This window comes from Phodopus roborovskii, unplaced genomic scaffold, assembly GCF_943737965.1.
Source record: "Phodopus roborovskii unplaced genomic scaffold, PHOROB, whole genome shotgun sequence".
Taxonomy (NCBI): Eukaryota; Metazoa; Chordata; class Mammalia; order Rodentia; family Cricetidae; genus Phodopus; species Phodopus roborovskii.
The window spans coordinates 20,056-41,143 of record NW_026126167.1 but is presented as its reverse complement, the minus strand read 5'-3'; the positions used below and the strand labels follow the sequence as shown (position 1 = coordinate 41,143).

The 21,088-nt window shown below is 37.7% G+C and overlaps 2 non-coding genes across 2 annotated transcripts; one reads left to right on the top strand and one right to left on the bottom strand.

The window, feature by feature from the left end:
- The first annotated feature begins 13,703 nt into the window (after positions 1 to 13,703).
- Positions 13,704 to 13,832, top strand: LOC127218553 (small nucleolar RNA SNORA61). Its single transcript, XR_007834203.1, has one exon. It is a non-coding gene; the product is annotated as a small nucleolar RNA SNORA61 (small nucleolar RNA).
- Positions 13,833 to 18,773: 4,941 nt separating this feature from the next.
- On the bottom strand, positions 18,774 to 18,895 carry LOC127218555 (small nucleolar RNA SNORA26). The gene has a single exon (XR_007834205.1). It is a non-coding gene; the product is annotated as a small nucleolar RNA SNORA26 (small nucleolar RNA).
- Positions 18,896 to 21,088: the final 2,193 nt, after the last annotated feature.

The following is a 21,088-nucleotide window of genomic DNA, read 5'->3' as shown; positions in this document are numbered from 1 at the left end:
TGCTAAGGACCAGCTCTGTGGCTTCTGCTCATTTGTTGAACTATACAGGTGTCAAGAGGACCCCAATTCACTGATTGACTTATGCTTGTCCTTAATTGTGAATTTTGGCAATAAATCCAGTTGTACCAAGAATACTAATTTGACACCCCACATTTGCAGAGTAGAGTATGGGTAGTGTCATTTCAGATTTTTGTCTTTCAAATTTCTGGCTTCCATATCCAATGATGCAGATTTAAAAGTTTGTAAGAACAATTTTGTTTAAAACCAGGAACTTGCTCTTAGTTTTGTGACCTTGTGTACTTTTGAAATAAAATGAAGTAAAAAAAAAAAAAGAAAATACAAGAAGCATACCCAAAACAAATAGACAGGACAAAAAACAAAACAACAACAACAAAAAACAAACTCCCATTGACTCATCATAGTCAAAACATCTAACATACAGAATAAATAAATAATATTAAGGACAAGAAGAACAAAGACCAGGTAATTTATAATGGCAATCAAAATATCAAAATTGCACCTGAATTCTACATGGTAACTATCAAGGCCAGAATGTCCTGGATAGCTGTTCTACAAGTACTAAGAGTTCACAGATACCCAACAAAACCATAACCAACAAAACTCTCAATCACTATAGATGGAGAAAACAAGATATTTAATGACAAAGCCAGATTTTCACAATACATATCCACAAATCCATCCCTGCAGAATGTTCTTGAAGGAAAACTCCAACCCAAGGACGTTAACTACAATAACAAACAACTAGCCAATAGATAATACTCCTTCACCAGAACCCAAAAATAAAAGCATAGGAAATATACACAACAATACCACTGCCAACAACAACAAAAAGGAATCTAAAACAAATAAGAATTAACAATTAATGAATGAATGGTCCTCACTTTCCACCAACATTAATGGTCTTAACTTGCATATAAAAAGACACAGTCTAATAGAATTGATCTGAAGACAGAATCTACCCTTTTGGTGTAACAAGAAACACATCTAAGCTTCAAAGACAGATACTAACCTAGAGAAAAAGGGTTGGGGAAAGAACTTCCAATCATTTGGGCCCAGGAAGCAAGAAGGTACAGTTGCCCTAATATCTACCAAGTTAGACTTCAAACCAAAATCAAGCAAAAGAAGGCCATTTCATACCCATCATAAGAGAAGTCCATCAGTACAATGTCTCAATTCTGAACATCTATGCTCCACATACAAAGGCACCCACATATATAAAAGAAACACTAATAAAACTGAAAGCTCACATAAACCTCACATATTACCAAACTCATTTTATGGGGCTTGTTACACAAGTCACACAAATGCACAAATAAGAAGGAGAACTACAGACCAACATCACTCATGAACATTGATCCAAATATACTATATTAAATACTGGTAAATTGAATCCAAATTCACATCAGAGAACTCATCCAACATGAGAAAATAGGCTTCATCCCAGCCACGCAGGGATGGTTCAACATACAAAAATCTATCAATGAGCCCCACAACAAAAACAAATGGAGAAGGAATAACCACATTATAATCCCACTAAGATGCTGAAAAGGCCTTTGAAAAAATTGAACACCCTTGGAGAGATCAGGGAAACCAAAAACATACCTAAATATAATAAAAGCAATATATAAAAGCAAAATATAATAAAAGCAATAAACCAACAGCCAACATCATACTGAAAGGAGAGAAGCTTAAGGTAGTTCCTCTAAAATGAGGAACGTGACAAGGCTGCCCTCTCTCTACATATCTCTTCAATAATGTACTTGAAGGTCTAGCTAAAGCAATAAGAAAACAAAGGGAAAACAAAGGGATACAAATTTGAAAGGAAGAAGTCAAAATGTCACTATTTGCAGATGATATGATAGTTTCCATAAGTGGTCTGATAAACTCTACCAGGGAACTCCTATGGCTGGAAAACACATTCAGCAAATTAGCAGGATACACGATTAAGTAAAAAAAAAAAAATCATTAGGCCTACTATATACAGACAATGACGTGGCAAAGGAAGAATTCACAGAAACATCTAATGGATCAAAAACCTCAACATAAAACCAGCCACACTTAGAAGAGAAAGTGGGAGGTACTCTTGAACAAATTGGTACAGGAGACAGCTTCCTGAACATAACACCAGTAGCACAGTCACTGAGATTGGAAATTCATAAATGGGACCTCCTCAAATTGAGAAGCTTCTGTAAGGCAAAGTACACAGTCAGCAAGACCAAATGTCAGTGCACAGACTGGGAAATGTTCTTCACCAACCCCACATCTGACAGAAGGATGATCTCTAAAATAGACAAATAACTCAATAAACTAGTTACCAAAACAAATGAACAGAGAATTCTTAATAGAGGAATCCAAAATGGCTGAAAGAGACTTAAGAAAGTGCTTAACAGTCTTAGCCATCAGGGAAATGCAAATCAAAACAACTGAGTTACCATATTATTCTTGTCAGAATGACTAAACTTAGAAACACCAATGGCAGCTTATGGTGGAAAGAATGTGGGGAAAGGGTAACACTCCTTCACTGCTGGCAGGAGTGCAAATTTGTACAGCCATTTTTGAGATCAGTATTGTGGTTCCTCAGGAAAATCGAAATCAGTTTACCACAAGCCCTGGCAATTCCACCCTTGGGCATATACACATCCATGTAACAGAGACATCTGATCATCTGTGTTCATAGCAGCATTATTTGAAATTCCAGGAATCTGGAAGCAACCTAGAAGCCCCTCATCTGAAAAATTGATAAAGATGTTGTACATTTACACAATGGAATACTACTCTGCTGAAAAAAAACAATGGAATCTTGTAATTTGTAGGTACATGTACGGAACTTGAAGAAACCATCCTGATTGAGGTAACCCACTCATAAAAAGAGGAACATGGTATGTACTCACTTATATATGGATTTGAGACATAGAGCAAAGGATCGCCAGCATATAATTCTCACCGTGAGAGAAACTAGTATACAAGGAGGAACCAAAGACAATAATACAAGGTCCCTCATAGAAGGGGAAAGGACAGGATCTCCTGAGCATATTGCGAGTGGGTGGGGTCAGTGAGTGGAGTGTCAGGAGAAAGAGAAGGAGAGGAGCGGAGCACATGTGGGACCAGGAAGATTAAATTGGGAGACTAACACATGAGAGAGAAAGAGAAAGATAATATAATAGAGGGAGCCATTATAAGTTTGAAGAGAAAATTGACTCTAGAGAAGTGTTCATAGACCTACAAGGATAACCCCAATTATCAATCTGAGCAATCGTAGAAAGGCTACCTTAAATTCCCTTCCCTGATAATGAGATAGATAACTAATTTATATGCCATCATTAAGTCCCCATCTAGTAGCTGATGGAAATAGAAGCAGAAACCCACAGCTAAACACTTAGCTGAACTCTTGGAATCCAGTTGCAAAGAGAGATGAGTGATAAGAAAATTGGTCAAGACCAGGCTACTGAAACCAACAGATACAGCTAAGCCCAACAAGGGTGAGCTCATGGCCCCCAGACTGATAGCTGGGAAACTATATCCCTGAATCATATCCCTGAACTTGGACCTCAGTTAGAAGGCCTGGGCAGTCTAAGGGACCTCTGAGAGATATACCAGGATGTGTCCATGGTGCATAAAAGGACTTTGGGAGCACATTCCTCGTGGAGGAATACTCCTTTAGCCTAGCAGCAGGAGGGAAGTTCTAGATACTACTCCAAATGATTTGACAGATTTTGATGTCTCCTCTTGGATGGCATCACCCTCCCCGTAGAGTTGGGGGTATGGGAAGTGAAGGTGTGAGCGGGCCATTAGGGAAGGAGGGAGTGGGAACTAGGATCAAGTTTTATTGTAGTAAGTCATTATGTTTGTTAGTAAGAGGGCCAATAACTATAACTATGGCTTGTGTTGTTTTGTTTGGTTTTTATGACTGTGTCTCATAACGTAGACCTGAAAATCACATTGTAAACCAGATTGGCCTCTAATTCACATAGATCCACCTGTGTTTGCTTCTTGAGTGCTTGAAGTAAAGGTGTGTAGACCCAATATTATTAATTGGTAGTCAAAAATAATAAGAGAGTGAGCCCAATCCCCAAAGAAGGATAGTCTCTTAGCCTAGACACATAGGGGAGGACCTAGGCCTAGCCCAAAATGATGTGACAGACTTTGATGATACACCATTGAAGGCCTCACCCTTTCTATGTAGCAAAAGAAGGATGTGATGGGGTATTGGGAAGATGGGAGGGAGAGGGAACTGGGATTGATATCTAAAATAATATTGTTTCTAATTTAAACTTTTAAAAAGGAAAAAAGTAACAAGAGAATAAATAATCACAGAATCAGCACTAATCCTGCATTCCTTTTTTCTTTTACTAAGGAGTAACAGGTAACTCATTGAACAGTTACTGTGTGCCAGAACTGTTACTAGACTTTTCCGTGGGGAATTAAACTAGTCAACAGCTATACAAAACTATTATTTCCATTGCATAAAAATGAAAACAAGGTACAGAGAAAGCAATCATATGCCATGTAAAAATAAGTCTCTGAGAAATGAAGCAACAAGGCATTTCATCCCTTTGTGGACATCAGAGTATACTTAAACAAACAAAGATGGCAAAGAATCAATGGGTGGCATTGTCGTATTTGTGGTTCATTTTGTACCAACATGTTATTATATGACACATGATTGTCAGTGGAAGCAGGCTTTGGGAGCATATGGCCTCTTCCTGCTTTTGGTTTTATCCGTCTTCTTCAACTTTAAGGGGGTTACAATCTCTCCTCTTCCTGCTCTAAGAACATGCTCCCATGCTCCCCTCACTATCATGGGCTCTCCCTTTGGAACTGTGCACCAAAACAAGTTCTCCCATCTACTAGTTGCCTTGACCTGAATAGTTTGGTATTTAGGGGTTTTTGTTTGTTTGTTTGTTTTCTTTCTGCCATTGTATTTTATCACAGCAACAGAAAAGTAACTAATACAGCCTAAATGTTGAAATTAAAACTCTACTGATAGAACCTCAAAGAGAAATCACATTTATAAAGCAGTATACTAAACTCCTAGATTCAAATGTTTCACTTCTTCCCAATATTAAACTTAAGGTGCTGAAGATAATTTATCAGTCATGAAAAAAAAAAAAAAACAAGAAAACAACATGAATGAAAATAAGTTAACCAAAATTATAGCCTATAGAGGCAAGATCTTATTCTGATATTTATACAGTTTTACAAAGTTTCTATGTCCTACCCTGAAGAACAGCTTGTGGCATAATTCAGCTTGAGCTGTGAGTTGATTCAGATCAGAATATATAATATAATACTATTAATAATAGACATACTCATTGGGCTTTTTGTCAACTTCTCACAAACTACAGAAACTTGGCAAAAGAGAATCTGAAAAGAGAAAATAACTTCCCAGGACATGCTTGAGGCAAGCCTATGGGCACGTTCTCCATGACTAATTGATGTAGGAGAGACTCCAACCAATGCAAGTGGTGCCACCCCTGGGTTATATAAGGATGCTGATCAATCCATGGAAAGCAAGGCAGTAAACAGTCCTCCTCTATGGCCTCAATTTCAGTTGCGCCTAGACTTTTCATTATGACCAGTGTGATCAGGACAGCAACAGAAATTAATACATGAAATCACAGTGTGAACACATACAAACAGAACACAATGCATATTTTCACCACTTCTTTGAAAATGGACAGAAAATGTGTTGCATCTTTGAATTTTTAAGCATTACACATTAACTTCATTAACTCATTAACCATTAACTGGCAAATTAGCAAATAATGGGCTCACTGGCTCCTGGGGTAATACAGGAATACCTCTCTGTTGATCTCTTTTCATGAAACATATCATGTAAAGAATACACAACTTTGAATCCTGTGTATTTTATTTAAAACTTGCCATGGGACTGGAGAGATGGCTCACACCTAAGAGTGCACAAACTGCTCTGGCAGAAGACACAAGTTCAGTAATCAGTACCCACATGGCAGCTCACAAGCATTTGTAACTTAGTTTCAAGGGATCCAACACCTTCTTCGGGCCTTAGAGAGCATCAGGCACAGGCATTGTGCACAGATATACATACAGGAACTCTCACATACACATAAAATGAAAATAAATCTCCATGGGCAGAAGCAATAGTTCAGCCATTAAGAAGAGTACATCCTGCTCTTGCAGAGGACCTGAGCTCAATTCCCAAGACATATATCCGGTGACTCATAACAGCATGTTATCTACAATTCCAGGGAGAGACAACATTTCTGACTTCTACATGCACGAACACTTATGTTTACAAGTACATGCACATTATACATAATTTAAAGGAGCAAATCACTGTTTTGTTTCTTTGTTTTGCTTTGTTTGATAAAGTGGGGTTTCTCTATGTAGCTTTGTAGACCAGGCTGGCCTCGAACTCACAGAGATTCAGCAGCCTCTGCCTCCTGATTGCGGGGGTTAAATGTGTGCACCATTCATGCCCAGCATAATAAATCATTTTTTAAAACTAAATAAAATCTACAATGGTGCAAAACACCTGTTCAAAGCACTTGGGAAGTGACAGCAGAAAGATCAGGAGTTAAGAGACACAGCTGACTGTAATCAGGGTCAAGCCAGCATGGACTACATGAAACAGTCTCGAACAAAATAATACACATCTTAGTTAACATAAGTTGTAGATTTCCTAAAGTAAATTCCCAACCAACAGCACTGTAAGTTAAGACAAAACAAAGTTAATCTTATACATGGCATTTTCTCCACAAAGTATATTATGGCCTTCTTACCATCAAGAACACATGACAGCACTCAAGCACATACTTGGTTTCTATGTGAACAGGTAACTCACCAAATAAACATCATCAAATAAACAATTCTATAAAGATGAGGTAGTCAGAGAAGACAATTGTTTACAGAATGAGAACTGAAAGAAGTTGCTGTGTTAGCCTTCAACCAGGAGTTCTCACACTGGGCCTCTCAGAATCTTCATCTTTCTCAGTTTACCCATGAAAGGCCAGCAAATCTCTGGGGGAAAAACAGGCTTCAAGGTTATAAACAAATTTAACAATGGACTTTACATCACACATACATAAATACATGCATACTTAAGGTATGAAGGAATAGGACAGACAAGGGAATTCCAAAGGGCAATAAAAGTCAAAATGTGCTTGGTTTTATAATGAAAACTCTAAACTATAATTCTTATTAGGAAATAAGCAATTGCAAGATTGGTAGCTCAAGGGTCTTTTCTCTGCCTCTGGGCATGTCAGAGCAATGTCTCATATTGCCATCAATATTTAAATACACTGAGCACAATTTTATTTATTTCTTTTCATTTTACATATTAATACCTGTTCTCCCTCCCTCCATCCCTGTTTCCCTCCCTTCATACTCTCATGCCCCCCCACACTCCTCTCCCACCCCACTTCACATGTAGGGTGATGTCTTCCAGGAGGGGTCATCTAAATCTGTCACATCATTTGGAGTAGGGACTAGGCCTTCTCTCCTGTCTCTAGGTTAAGGGAGTATCCCTCCATGGGGGATGTGCACCCAAAGTCCTTTTGTGCACCAGGTACATATCCTGTTTCCACTGTCAGAGATCCCTTAGACTTCCCAGGCCTTCTGGCAGAGACCCATGTTTAGGGAGTCTGAGTCAATCCAATGCTGGAATCGCAGCTCTCAGTCTGGGGGCCCAGTAGCTCCTCCTTTTTCAGGTCAGCTGTCTCAATGCGTATTTGTAGCCTGGTCTTGTCCTCTCTCTCTGCATCTGCATTCCTGTTTTGCTCAGTGGTTACTTGTGGGTGTCTGCTTCTGTTTCCATCTGCTGCGAGATGAGAGCTCTATGATGGTGGATAAGACAGTCCTCAATCTTATCATCAGGGAAGGGCATTTATGGTAGCCCTTCCACTGTTGCTCAAATTGTTACTTGCAGTGAGTCTTGAAGGTCTCTGGACACTTCTGTAGGTTCATTTTTCTCTTCAAGCATATAATTGCTCCCTCTATTATGTTCCCCCCCCTCTTCTCATCTATTCCTCCCCTGACTCAATCTTCCTAGGCCCACATACTTTCCTCTCCTCCTATTCTCTTCCTCCTAGCTCCCTCTCCATTCCCTGCCCCACTACTCCCCATATGCTCAGGAGATCTTGTCCCTTTCCCCTTCTATGAGGGAACTTATATGAATCTCTTAGAATCCTCCTTGCATCTTAATTTCTTTGGCAGTGTTAATTATAGGCTGGTGATCCTTTGCTCTGTCTAAAATACATATATGATTGAGTACATACAATTTTATTATTTTTGTGACTGGGTTACCTCATTCAGGATGGTTTCTTCAAGGTCCATTCACTTGACTGCAAATTTCAAGATTCTATTATTTTCTTTTCCGGCAGAGTAGTATTCCATTGTGTAAATGTGCCACATCTTCTTTATCCATTCTTCAGTTGAAGGGCATCTTGGTTGCTTCCAGATTCTTGCTATTACAAACCATGCTGCCATGAACATAGTAGAACAGAAGTCTTTGTTGCATGGATGTAGATCACTTGGGTATATACCTAAGATGGCGATTGCCGGGGCCTGTGGTAGACTGATTCCCATTTTCCTGAGGAACCGCCTTAATGATCTCCAAAATAACTGTACAACTTTGCACTCTCAACAACAGTGGAGGAGTTCTCCCCTTTCTGCACACCCTGTCCAGTATAAGCTGTTCTTGGTGTTTCTAATTTTAGCCAATCTGGCAACAGTAAGATGGTATCTCGTAGTTCTTTTGATTTGCATTTTCCTGATAGCTAAGGATTGTGAGTACTTTCTTTAGGGCCCTCCAGCCTTTTGAATTTCCTCTATTGAGAGTTCTCTATTAAGTTCTGGACCCCATTTTTAATAGGGTTATTTGGTGTTTTGTTGACTAGTTTCTTGAGTTCTTTGTATATTCTGGAGATCAGCCCTCTGCCAGATGTAGGATTGGTGAAGATATTTTCCCAGTCTGTGGGCTGCCGTTTAGTCTTGTCAACTGTATCCTTTGCCTTATAGAAGCTTCACAGTTTGGGGAGGTCCCATTTATTAATTGTACAGTGTCTGTGCTACTAGAGTTATGTTCAGGAAGCAGTCTTCTGTACCAGTTGTTCAAAGGTACTTCCCACTTTCTCTTCTATGAAGTTCTTAGAGTTTCAGTGTGGATGGATTTATGTTGAGGTCTTTGATCCATTTGGACTTGAGTTTTGTGCATGGCGATAGACATGGGTCTATCTACAGTCTTCTACATACCCTTATCCAATTGTCCTAGCACTAGTTGTTGAAGATGCTGTCCTCGCCCCATTGTATTTTAGCTGTTTTGTCCTAAATCAGGTGTTCGTTGCTGTGTAGGTTAATGTCAGAATATTTGATTTAATTTCATTGGTGACCTTGTCTATTTTTGTGCCAATACCAGGCTGTTTCCAGGATTATGGGTCTGTTGTAGAGCTTAAAGTTGAGGATGGTGATGCCTCCTAGAGTTTCTTTATTGTACAGGATTGTTTTGGCTATCCTGGTTTTTTTTCTTTTTCTTTTTCTGTATAAAGTTGATTATTATCCTTTCAAGGTCATTGAAGAATTGATTGAGCACGAATATTGATTGGAAACCCACTATTTTCCTTTCAGTTTTTGCACTGGGAATATAAATAAAAGTACCATACTTCTTACAGGGTTTAAATAAATGAGAAGTGGAGCACATGATGTTTAGAGAACAAAACAAGATTTGATGAGAAATAACGGAACAAAATAAGAGATATTGGTTCAGTTAGGGTACCAAGAAAGCCTTCTTTAAGATGACAGTGGGAACCACATCTGAATGAAAGAAAGATTCGAAAATGCAAGCACATAGAACACCACATAGTGAAAAAAATAAGAAGAAAAGAAAAAGCTTGAAAGATGAAAGACCTTACCATACAGATGTGCTGGGCACACCAAAAATGAAGAAAGCCAATGGCAATAGATAGCCAAAGAAAAGAGACATAGTATAGTCTATAGCTTCTCACAAGGTGGGTACGGTAAACTTGGCTCTGAGAATCTTGTTTTAAGTCTGTTTAAAAGCATTTGGGGTGGGAGTCCAGGAAAGACTGTGACAGTATGCATAATTTATGTTTTAGGAGTTATTCTGAGTTTACAGAGAAAAGAGTGTAGGAAGTTGAGGTTTAAAGATATTCATAGGGCTACTGTAATGAACCAACTACTGCTAATGATGGCTTTAACCAGAGTATTGGTAGATGATAAAAAGCCATCAGATTAAAGGTTAAGAAATTTGACAGAATTTGATGATAAGACAAACAAATATGGGACACAAAAGGGGCACTGAAGGATGACTAGCAGCTGCCCTGTTCACAAGGACAATGATACTGGCATTTAGTAACTACAACAAGGAATATTAAGCAAGACTAACATGCACAGAAGAAAGGAGTCAGTTTTATATACACCAGGAAGTTCCATCCAAAGACACTACTCAGATTCCCAGACCCTGTATGTCAGCATGAGTTTAAGGCAATAATCTGATAAATGTTACTAGATACTAAGAAAGGTAGCTTGGGAATTCCAACATATTTACATTTTCATCATGAAGAAAAACGTTCAAGACAAAATAACATTCTTAAATGTGAATGATGTAGCCAGGTAATGTAGGGCACTCCTTTAAAACTAGCAGTCAGAAAGCAAAGGCAGGTGGATGTCTCTTAGTACAAGGCCAGCCTGGTCTACAGAGTGAGTTCCAGGATAGGCTGCAAAGCTACACAGACAAATCCTGTCTTGAAAACACAAACACCAAATTAAAAAAAAAAGAAACAACATGAATGATTCTATGTAATTGATAACATCCAATAATCAATATGTAAAGCCTCTAATACATAATATGAATTTAAAGACATTTCACTTGCCATTCACTGGAGTTACCAAACACCTCTCACCTGTGAAGCATCCTTTCATTTTCTTGGTACAGCTCCCTCATCACTGTGATTTTCCTTTGAAGCTTCTGTTTCTCGATTTCAAGTTGTGTATTACCTGACTGCAGAGACACTTGTTCAGACTTGAGACTTTGCATATGCTCTAGACAAAGGTACAAAATCATAAAGAAACAACATTAAAGGAATTTCATAAAATTAAAAACATATTAAAGATACACAAAATTGGCCAGATCACTGTGACTTCAAAACCCACCTACTTTATAAAGATACACAGAGAAGCCTGTCTTGAAAACAAAAATCCTTAGTCACATGCCTAGGCTTTTTTTAATGTATATGGAATCACTCAGACAATATACAATTAAAAATATGTCTTAAATTTTTAGCGGCTAGAGAGGTTAAGGGGAGTGTTTGGTTTTCCAAAGGTCCCGAGTTCTGATCTCAGCAACTACATGGTGGCTCACACAATCTGAAATGGTGTCTGGTGCCCTCATCTGGCTTGCAGGTGTGCATCCAATCAGAACACTGTATACATAATAAATAAATAAATCTTAAAGAAATAAGATAATTGACAAGATTGGACATGCCCAGGGACATACAGCTATAGACAATTACTATAGACAACAGTTCAGTTACTAGTACCATAATAAATCAGCATTTTTTTTTCAGTCAAAATTGTTCATGTGCTGTCATTCAAACTAGCTGATAATAAGTGCTCATTTCCACTTTCCTGTGAGACCAAGTCTCAAACAAAATGAAGGCTGGAAAGAGTAATGACTTTTCCATTATGTCAACTGCTATACTACTGAATCACCCACAAAATTGGGGAGATAGCTCAGTCAGTTTGGTACTGGCTAAACAAACATGAGGACCAAAGTTTGGGTCATGAGCACCCATATAAGACCTGTCTGAGTGCTGGAAAGGGAAAAAAACAAGATCCCTAGGGCTCACTGAGCAGCACAATCCAGGTTTAATGAGAGCTTTCTCAATGAATAAGGGGGAAAGCTATTGAAGGAAAGCCTGAATATCTACTTTTGTCCTCTATATACATATGGATACAGACACACACAAAATAGATTATCAATTATAAGTGATTGTGAATTCTGTATGAACTAGCATACCATTATTTTTACATATCTCACTTTTCTTTCATTATGATTACTACAACTCTACACAGCTCTAATATTGAAATGAGATCCTCAACTCTGACCTGCTCTAAGGTATCATTCCCAAAACATATGTGAACCAATCGAATACAAGAAAAAATGCATTATACTTCAAAAGGGCAGTTTCAAAATCATAACAAGGAAAAGTATAGTAACTATATGCAATGGGATATTATTATTCTAAAATGCAAGCTAAATAAACATATGGACCAAAAGAAAAGTTTATGTCAATACAGTAATAGCAAAGGGAACATGTACAGGAAATCATGCAGAGGTGACTTCTGCAAAAATTCTAAAGCTATATCAGAAAAAAAAAAAGCCCATCCATGCTATCTGCCAAATCTAACAAGTCACTTATCAAGAAATCAATGATCAATATAAGCTGTAATATAATTGAATCATACTAATGCAAAGAAGTCTTACAAAAAATATAAATTATTTTACCATTATACACTCAAGCTCTTTTTTTCTAGTGTATTACTTTATCTCATTTTAAAACTTTTAAAACTAAGTGTTTGGGAGACGTGGAAGGCAGGGGCTCAGAGGGAAGGGGACTGGGAAAAAGTATAGCTCAATTAAAAAATTATGTATGTATGTATGTATGTGTGTGTGTGTGTGTGTGTGTGTGTGTTCACCTGAGCCTGCATGCCCAGGTGGGCAAAGGTCAGAGGACAACTAGCAGGGGTCTGTTCTCTCTTTCCAGTGGAGACTGAATTCAGACCATAAGGCTCAGAAGAAGGGGCTTTTATGCACTGAACCCACACACTATAATAGGGCACTGTACAGGCCAGGTGCAGTAATTTTAAGCCTATATAAAGCAGACATGTGAGAAGCTGAGGTAGAAATGTGAAGACTTCAAGAAACCTGGGGTTACATAGAAACATGCATTTAAAGGATGAGCACTATAAATTATTACCAAAAAGGCCAGATACTATGGGAGATGAGAAATGGTTAGAGAAAAATGCTCCCATATGGTAAAAATTAATTATTGAAAAATTTTATGACGCATTAAGGAAAGAATGTTGGGGCTGGAGACATGGCTCAGCAGTTAAGAGCAATGGATGCTCTTCCAGAGAACCTTGGCTCAATTCCGATCACCCACAGGGCAGCTCAAAACTGTCTGTAACTCCAGGGGATCTGACACTCTCACACAGACATATATGTGAGCAAAATCCCAATAAAGTAAATAAATAAAAAACATTAAATAATTTTTAAAAACACCATGGAAAAAGAAAAGGTGGATTTGGAGGAACGCTCTACACACACAAGAGTTTCCAGTATTACTTGGTGGGGGGGGGGATTAAGACTGGCCAAGAGAAGGAGTAAACAATGGAATAACTGGTGAACTAATTGCTTGCTACACTGGTACTTCTTACTAAGATACATGTATGTTAATGTATGCCTCGATAAAGCTGCCTTGAGAACAGAGTGCCTATTCCTCTCTGTTTCTTCCACTCTGTTAATACCATTCATCTCAGATAGCAGCATTTTTTTTTAATTAGACTAGTGTTTTTTCAGGTCTAATAATAATACAATTACTATAATCAATGAGTAGAGCAATTTAATCCAATGGTTCAATCTTTTTTAAGCATTTTTCTCATTAAAAGAGTTAAAGGCCTTTGAGACCCTTTTGGTCTTTTTCTCGTCAGATCTCAACCCTGGTCTTGAAGGTAATAAAGAAGATAAAGTACACTGAAGCTGGCCTCCCAATGATGAAGTCTGGTAAAGAGCATAGGTCCAGATTCAAATGGTTCTGGCTATCGTTTGGAATACAGAATAAGTTAAGAATGAAAAGGAAGAAATGTGAAGTTCTGGGCAGCCATGGCAATGGTTGACTACATATTGACGTTTCTTGTATTCATTGAGAGGATTATTTTGTTGTTGTTGATTTCTGGTATGTTTATGTTCAGCTGTGTAATCAGTGAAGGAGCCTTGCCTGTGATCATAGGTGTAGAGTTAGAAACAGGCAGGAAGAGCATCAGGCAGGTGGAAATGAAGCTCCCCAAGCAGAAGCTTTTGTCTTATGTTGCATCATTTATGCAAGTGTAACAGGATCAATAAAGCCTGTTTTGAAAAGAAAATATAGATGAGGAGAAATAAAAAAAAAATGCCTGTGTTCCCATTCTGAGTTAACCAGCACAGACATTTGAATATGTCCATCCATTCTCTTCAGATATAAACATATGAATTTATTTCATTAACAAGGTGAGATGTGATATACCTTTTACAGCACAAACACAACTGGAAAAAACTATTTTTCAATGTGAACAAAACCAGCAAACTTTTTTAATGCTTTCCCTAATAAATATATATTTTATAGGTCTAAAGCCACTACTGTGTATGCTAATAAATTATATGAATATATTAAAGTAGTAGACATTGCAAGCTCAATTCCTGAAGATCACTTTCTCAATTTTAAAAAATGTAAGGAAAAATTTAAATTTAAAACTTTTTAACATCTAAAACTATATCCAACATTGTACTCTTTGTGGTGGCTTGAGTGAAAATGTCACTCTAGGCTCAGAGGATGTGACACTATTAGGAAGACTGACCCAGTGGCACTCTTCCTTCCTGCTGCCTGCAGATCTAGATATAGAACTCCTGGCTCTTTCCCCAGCACCATGTCTGCCTGTGTGATCTTCTGCAGTGCAATTACTATGGAATACTACTTTATGGTATACTTATCATTTGCAGGCCCTAGAACTCTGAACTATAAGCCAGATCCAATGAATGTCTTCCTTATAAGAGTTGCCATGGTCAAGGTGTCTCTACATAGCAATAGAAACCCTAACAAAGATGCATCATACTCCATATTCTTACATGCTTTTAATAATTTACATAAATATAAGAGAAAATGGAGTACCTTTACCACTGACAGTAAAACTCAGAAGTAATTCATTCTATTTAAGGAGACATGCTCGTCAAGAACCCTTACCTATAAGATCATCATTTGTTGCATCTATTTCAGATAACTGAGTATAAATTTGGTTTCTGTCTCCTTCTAGGGTTTTTAACGAAGTGCTTAACTTTAAAGAAGGAAAAGAAGAAGAAAAGCAATTATCAATTACACACACACACACACACACACACACACACACACACACACACACACACACACAATCCCCAATATACCCCATACTACTGTTCTGCAGTTATTTTCCCTGTGATGATGTTATCATGGACAACATAAAGACATCAGTGCAGCTGCTAAAGCAGCCTTCACCCTATACAATCAGGACTTTTTACACAGATTAACTAAGAACAGACAGAGGGAATAAACCAGAAGAAAACACAGCTATTACTTATTTCTCAAAAGAGTATATGGAACCATTGGAACCAGAAGAAAAGAATGAACAAGGTGAATGATTAAACAAAACAATAATATTTCTGAAGATATCTTTAATGGAAGGAATGAGTGTACAATTTGAACATTTCTAAATACTCTAATTGTAAGAATTTCTAAAGTTGATATAAAAAAGAAATTGATAAGGAAATCCTAGGGGCTGGAGAGATAGTGCAGTGGCTGCTCTTCCAGTGGACCCTGATTTAATTCTCTACACCCACATGGCAGCTCACGAGTGTCTGTAGCTCCAGTTCCAGGGAATCTCAAACTCTCATAAAGGCAAGCATGCTGGCAAACCACCAATGCACAGAAAAATAATGCACCAAAGAAAAAGAAAATTCTAATCATTTATCACATAACCTTATACAAAAAAAATAAAAGCAATCTTTAAATTAGTTACATAAGGACACACAGATTTCATCTCTGCTGTAGGTCCTGCTCCTTCTCATCTAGATTTTTACATACTAATACAAACCTCAGTAGAATATATTAGCTTCCTCAAAGCTCCCTTAGGCTGATTACCTACAGTTAAAAATAAAGCCATACTTAGTGAACACATCCAAATTAATGCATCAGTTCTTCATCTAGTCTTGCAACCCGTCTTCCAGCCAAAATTAAACAATTTGAGGCTGAGCTTACTTGCTCTTGACTCTAATTCCAACATTTCACAGCTAAGACAAGAGGATTGTCTCAGTAAAAAGAGTAATTAAAATAAAAACAATAATTTACATAAGGTAGAGTGACCTACACTCAGGAAGATCGACAGTGCACTACAGAGACCCAACAAGAACTGAATATTTACATAAACAGTGTCCATGGACTTAACTATGCTTAGATTCTTATGGCATTACAGCATCCAAGTTAATTAGTCAATCGTGGCTTCAACACTAAAATTATTAATGAACCATGGCTCCAAGTTAAGTACTATTAAACATAAATAGAATTTATGTTTCTTCTATTATAAAATAAAAATGAAAAATACAAATATACCTTACTGTACCTTATTATAGTTCCCCTTTTGTTATGGAACTTAAGAGCTGTGTTGTTATAATGAAGAAATATAGGCTATAGAGAAGAACAAAAGAGAAGAAGTCTACAACTCTGAAGAGGTAAAGAAAGATTTACACAAAAGACTAGCTAAATAAGGTGGAAAGAGTGCGTGGTACTTCATGAATATAGAAAAAATGTGCCAAGTCTAAGTATATGAGGAGCTCGATACACATGTGGAATGAAGAGGAAACAAGGAGCCAGTCGCCACAAGTCAGTGCACGTTATTCTCTAAGTCATTGTTCACTGCTACATCCAGATTACTATCATCAGTTACATCTTCCCCAAGCACAGAATTCCAGTCTTTCATCCTTAGCAAGCTCTCCATCAGAGACTGGATATTGAGTAAAAAGAGAAAACAAAAAGAGAAGGTAATGACTCATGATAATAGCTTTACAATTTAGAACTTAACTCATCTGAAATTCAATCCTGAGCCAATGAGATGGCTTGGCAAGTAAAAGCATCTGCCACTTAGACTGATAATCTGAGTTTAATCCCCAGAACCCACATGGTAGGAAAATTGCCTCCCAAAATTTGTCTTCTTAACTCCATACCCATATCATGGAATGCACATACCTGACACATACATATACAAGTAACTTTTTAAATATTATACTTTTTAAAATCAATCCCCATAAATAAATCCTTTTGTGCCCTAAGTATTTGTCTGCAATTGAGATATGTAAATATTTGGTTTAATTTTCTAACTCCACATTTAGGGACTAGTAATCCTGAAAAACTAACTTGCTGAACATGGTATATCTTTTACCCCACCACTCAGAAGGAATAGGCAGGCAGATCTATGTGAGATGGGAGCCAGCCTGATATAATAAAGTGAATTCTGGCAATAAAAAAAATCTCTTGAAACTCTGTATGCAAAAAAATATTATGAATATTATGGAAGGGAGAGATGGAGGAAGGGGAGGTAATGAGGGAAGGAAGGAAGGAAGGATGAAGAGAATAAGGAAAAGAAAGAAGAGAAAACAAAATCAAATACAGTGTTTTATACTGGTTCATTCTTGTTAACTAAAAAGCAAGAAAATATTTTCTTTTGTGTGTATCATACACACATGAGTATGCAGATGCACATAACAAGTTTCTCCAATTATTTGTTCAGTCTAAACACAAAATGAAGGTTAGAGAGAAATGGCTCAGAGCATTTGTTAGTCTTGTAGAGGATCAAGATTCAATGCCATCATTGACATTATAGCTCACAGTCATCAGTAATTCCAGCTCCAGGGCATCCAACAATGGCCCACTAATCACTTCTGTAGACCAGGAACACGTAACACACACATACATACAAGCAAAACAGTCATACACATAAAAGGAAATAAACTTAAAAAACAAAAACCAAAAACCTAGAATGACCATTCAGTTACTATAAGTGGTTACTTACTGATCGGTATACTCTCCAAAGAAATAAGAAAATGGTAAGCAGTGCAATGGCAACCACACATATCAGCGATTCTAATGATGGCTGGGCTGGCTGGCATTCAGAGAGAATAAATAGGAGGAGAGACCTAGAGAAGATCCAGGGACAAGAGGAGGAGGACACCAAGGGCACCAGTCACAGAGTAAGAAGGAAAGCAAGGCATATAGAATAAATAAAGGGAAAAGAGCTCAGAGGCAACACATAAAGAGAAATGGGATAATTTAATTTAGAAAAGCTGGCTAGAAAAAAGCTTAGCTAAGGCCAGCCATTCGTAAGTAAGAATAAATCTCCATGTATTTATTTAGGAGATGGGTGAGGGACACCATCCCTACCAAAGATTTTTAAAATCCAGTAAAAAAGAAAAGTATCAATGATCTGGGGTGTGTTCTTTTCCCTGAGTTCAACTTCATGATTGATCCCTATGCACTGGGTTTGAAATAACATTTCCTGCAGAGGAAAAACACTGACCTGCAGCTTGTCCTCTGAGGAAGGGAGAGTGACAAGAAACAACTGACAGAGCTTCAGAGTTGGGATTTAAACCCTTCCTTCCTGTCTCTTGAGTTAAATTAATGCACTTTGAGCCCCAAAAGAAAATAGCTCTTTGAAAAACAACCATCGAAATTATGGATTTGACTCTTTCCAGGCATCAACATACACCATCTAGAAACTCCACAGCTGTCTTCTCCTTGGGGTCTGACAAAATGAACAACAAATCCTTAGATAATTACTATCTATAAAACCTGTTTTATGCTAGTACATGACAAGGACCTTTTTACAAGCTGCTATCTACAGCTTATTAACTTCTACCAAAAAAATACATGCAATAGTATATTCTTTTTTTATTCCCTGTATCTTTATTTTCCTTTTTACATCTTGACTCCAGAAAGGATCCAAAGTGTAGGTGCACAGCCTCTTGTCTGGGTTTCATGGAGAGTTCCTTTAACCTTGTGTTTTAGATCCTTAACGTACAGGACTGACCTTACAAGGGCTCAGAAAAGGGTTAAAAAATATTTTATCCTGGTCCTGTCTCTCTCTTTCTCACCTGAGCCACATACACAAAAGTGTGATATCATGTTGCAAGGCAATGATAACAACGATTTGGCTCTAGGATCACAAGAACAGATATTCAGGCATGGCAAATATTTCCATTATCTCCCTCCAAAGACTATGAATGTATAACCAAGCCCTCCACATACCCTCTAAAATATTCTTCCACACCTCACAGAGTAATGCCTGCAGTTAATTGCATATATTACCTCTTCCTGAATCCATCTTCCCTCAGTGGGTTATTCTAGTCTTTATCACCAGGCCCCAATACTAACTGATCATAAACAAGTAGATTGACTCCTCTGATAGCAGATAAAAAAGGTTAAGACTAAAACTGTTACTAGAAACCAAGATGTGATGGAAAAGGCTAGCTCTGTCTTTAAGATGTAGGATTTTATGCAAGAGAACCACAAAATGAAGTAAATCTGTTGAAGTAAGGATAAAACAAACCGTTCATCAACAGAAGTTAGTTATTTTTAGATCTCACTTTCAGTGAGTCAGCATGAAAAGAGAACAAGGTAAAAACACTACAAATAAGTTAGACTATCATACTAGCAAAATACTATGCAATAGTAGCAGAAAATACATTCACTCTCAAATGTACATGGAAGATTCTTCAGAAAAAATCCAGGCACTAAGCTAAAACACACCTCAATGTTTTCTTTGTTTGTTTTTTGTTTTGATCCTTTAAATAATCAAATCACAGGGCCAAGCCCAAAGAAATGGCTCAGCAGCTGAAAACATTTGCTGCTCTTGCAGGGGAGCAGACTTCAGTTCCCAGAATCCATGTCAAGAAGTCCCTAAGTGCCTGCCCATGACTCCAGCTCTGTGAGATCTGATGCCCTCTTGCTGCTTCTTTGGGCAGCTGAAGCTACAAGCACACACACACACATACAAATAGTTTAAAATAGTAAAAATTCAGTTAAAACATTCCCATGTCGAGAAGCATCTTCTCTGATTACAACGGGTTAAAATTAGTTATCAAAAAACAAAACAAAACAAACAAACAAACAAAAAAAACAGGAAGGGCTGGAGAGAGAGGCTAAGCAGTTAAGAGCATTTGTCATTCTTGTAGATAAATGACCCATGTTTGGTTCCCAGGATCCACTTGGTGGCACACCACTATCTATGACTCCATTTCCAGGGAAATATGACACCCGTTAAGGCATCTTTAAGCACAGCAAACATGAGACGCATGGACATACATGCAAGAGCAAAACATCCATGAATACAAAAGGTTTTTTTTTTTTTTGTAATAATAAAATGCAACACAAAACTTACACAAAACAACTAATTCAGTGTGTAACAGGAAAATTTATAGTCATAAAAGATTTTGAAAAAATATGTGGGGGCAAGGGCTGGAGAGATCTCACAATGGTTAAAAACATTAGCTAGTTGTCAAGAGGATCTGAGTTCAGTTCCTAGCATCCACATGGTAGCTTACAACCATCTGCAATGAGGTGCCCTCTTCTGGCCTGCAGGGATATAAGGAGAAAGAACACACTATATATAATAAATAAATCTAAATAAAAATTTTAAATATTATTGGGCCAGAAAGATAGCTCAGAAGGTAAAAACTTTGCCACCAATCCTCAGGACCTGTGTTTGTCCCCCATCATCAATGTGGTAGAAGGATAAAACCGACTCTTGGGGCTTTGGATTTATACACACACACACACACACACACACACACACACACCATATATACACAGAAAGCAATGTAATGTTCAGTTAAATAAACCAATGTCATAATCCACAGTAAAAGAAATGAAGAAAAAGAAGATCTCAACAGATAGTAATAATATATGTAAGAAAATCAACCTTCTAATCATCAGGAGACTGCAAACTAGGACTACTTTTCTCAATCTGAAAAACTGCACCAATAGAAAACTCACAGCTAACACCATCCTGAAGGGGAGAGAACCGTTCCTGTACAAAATGCAACACACATCCACACAGCCCACTGAACCACAGAAAATCCAGCCAAGTCTGCAAATTCCCTCTATGTTCCTCACCCACAACCTTATCAAAAATAAGTGTTGGTAACTGCTAGGTGACTGTGTATTTTATGTGAAAAGCCAGAGGCTGCTGTGGTAATGTCTTCCTTTTCTACCTCAATTTTTCTAAGGCAGAGTCT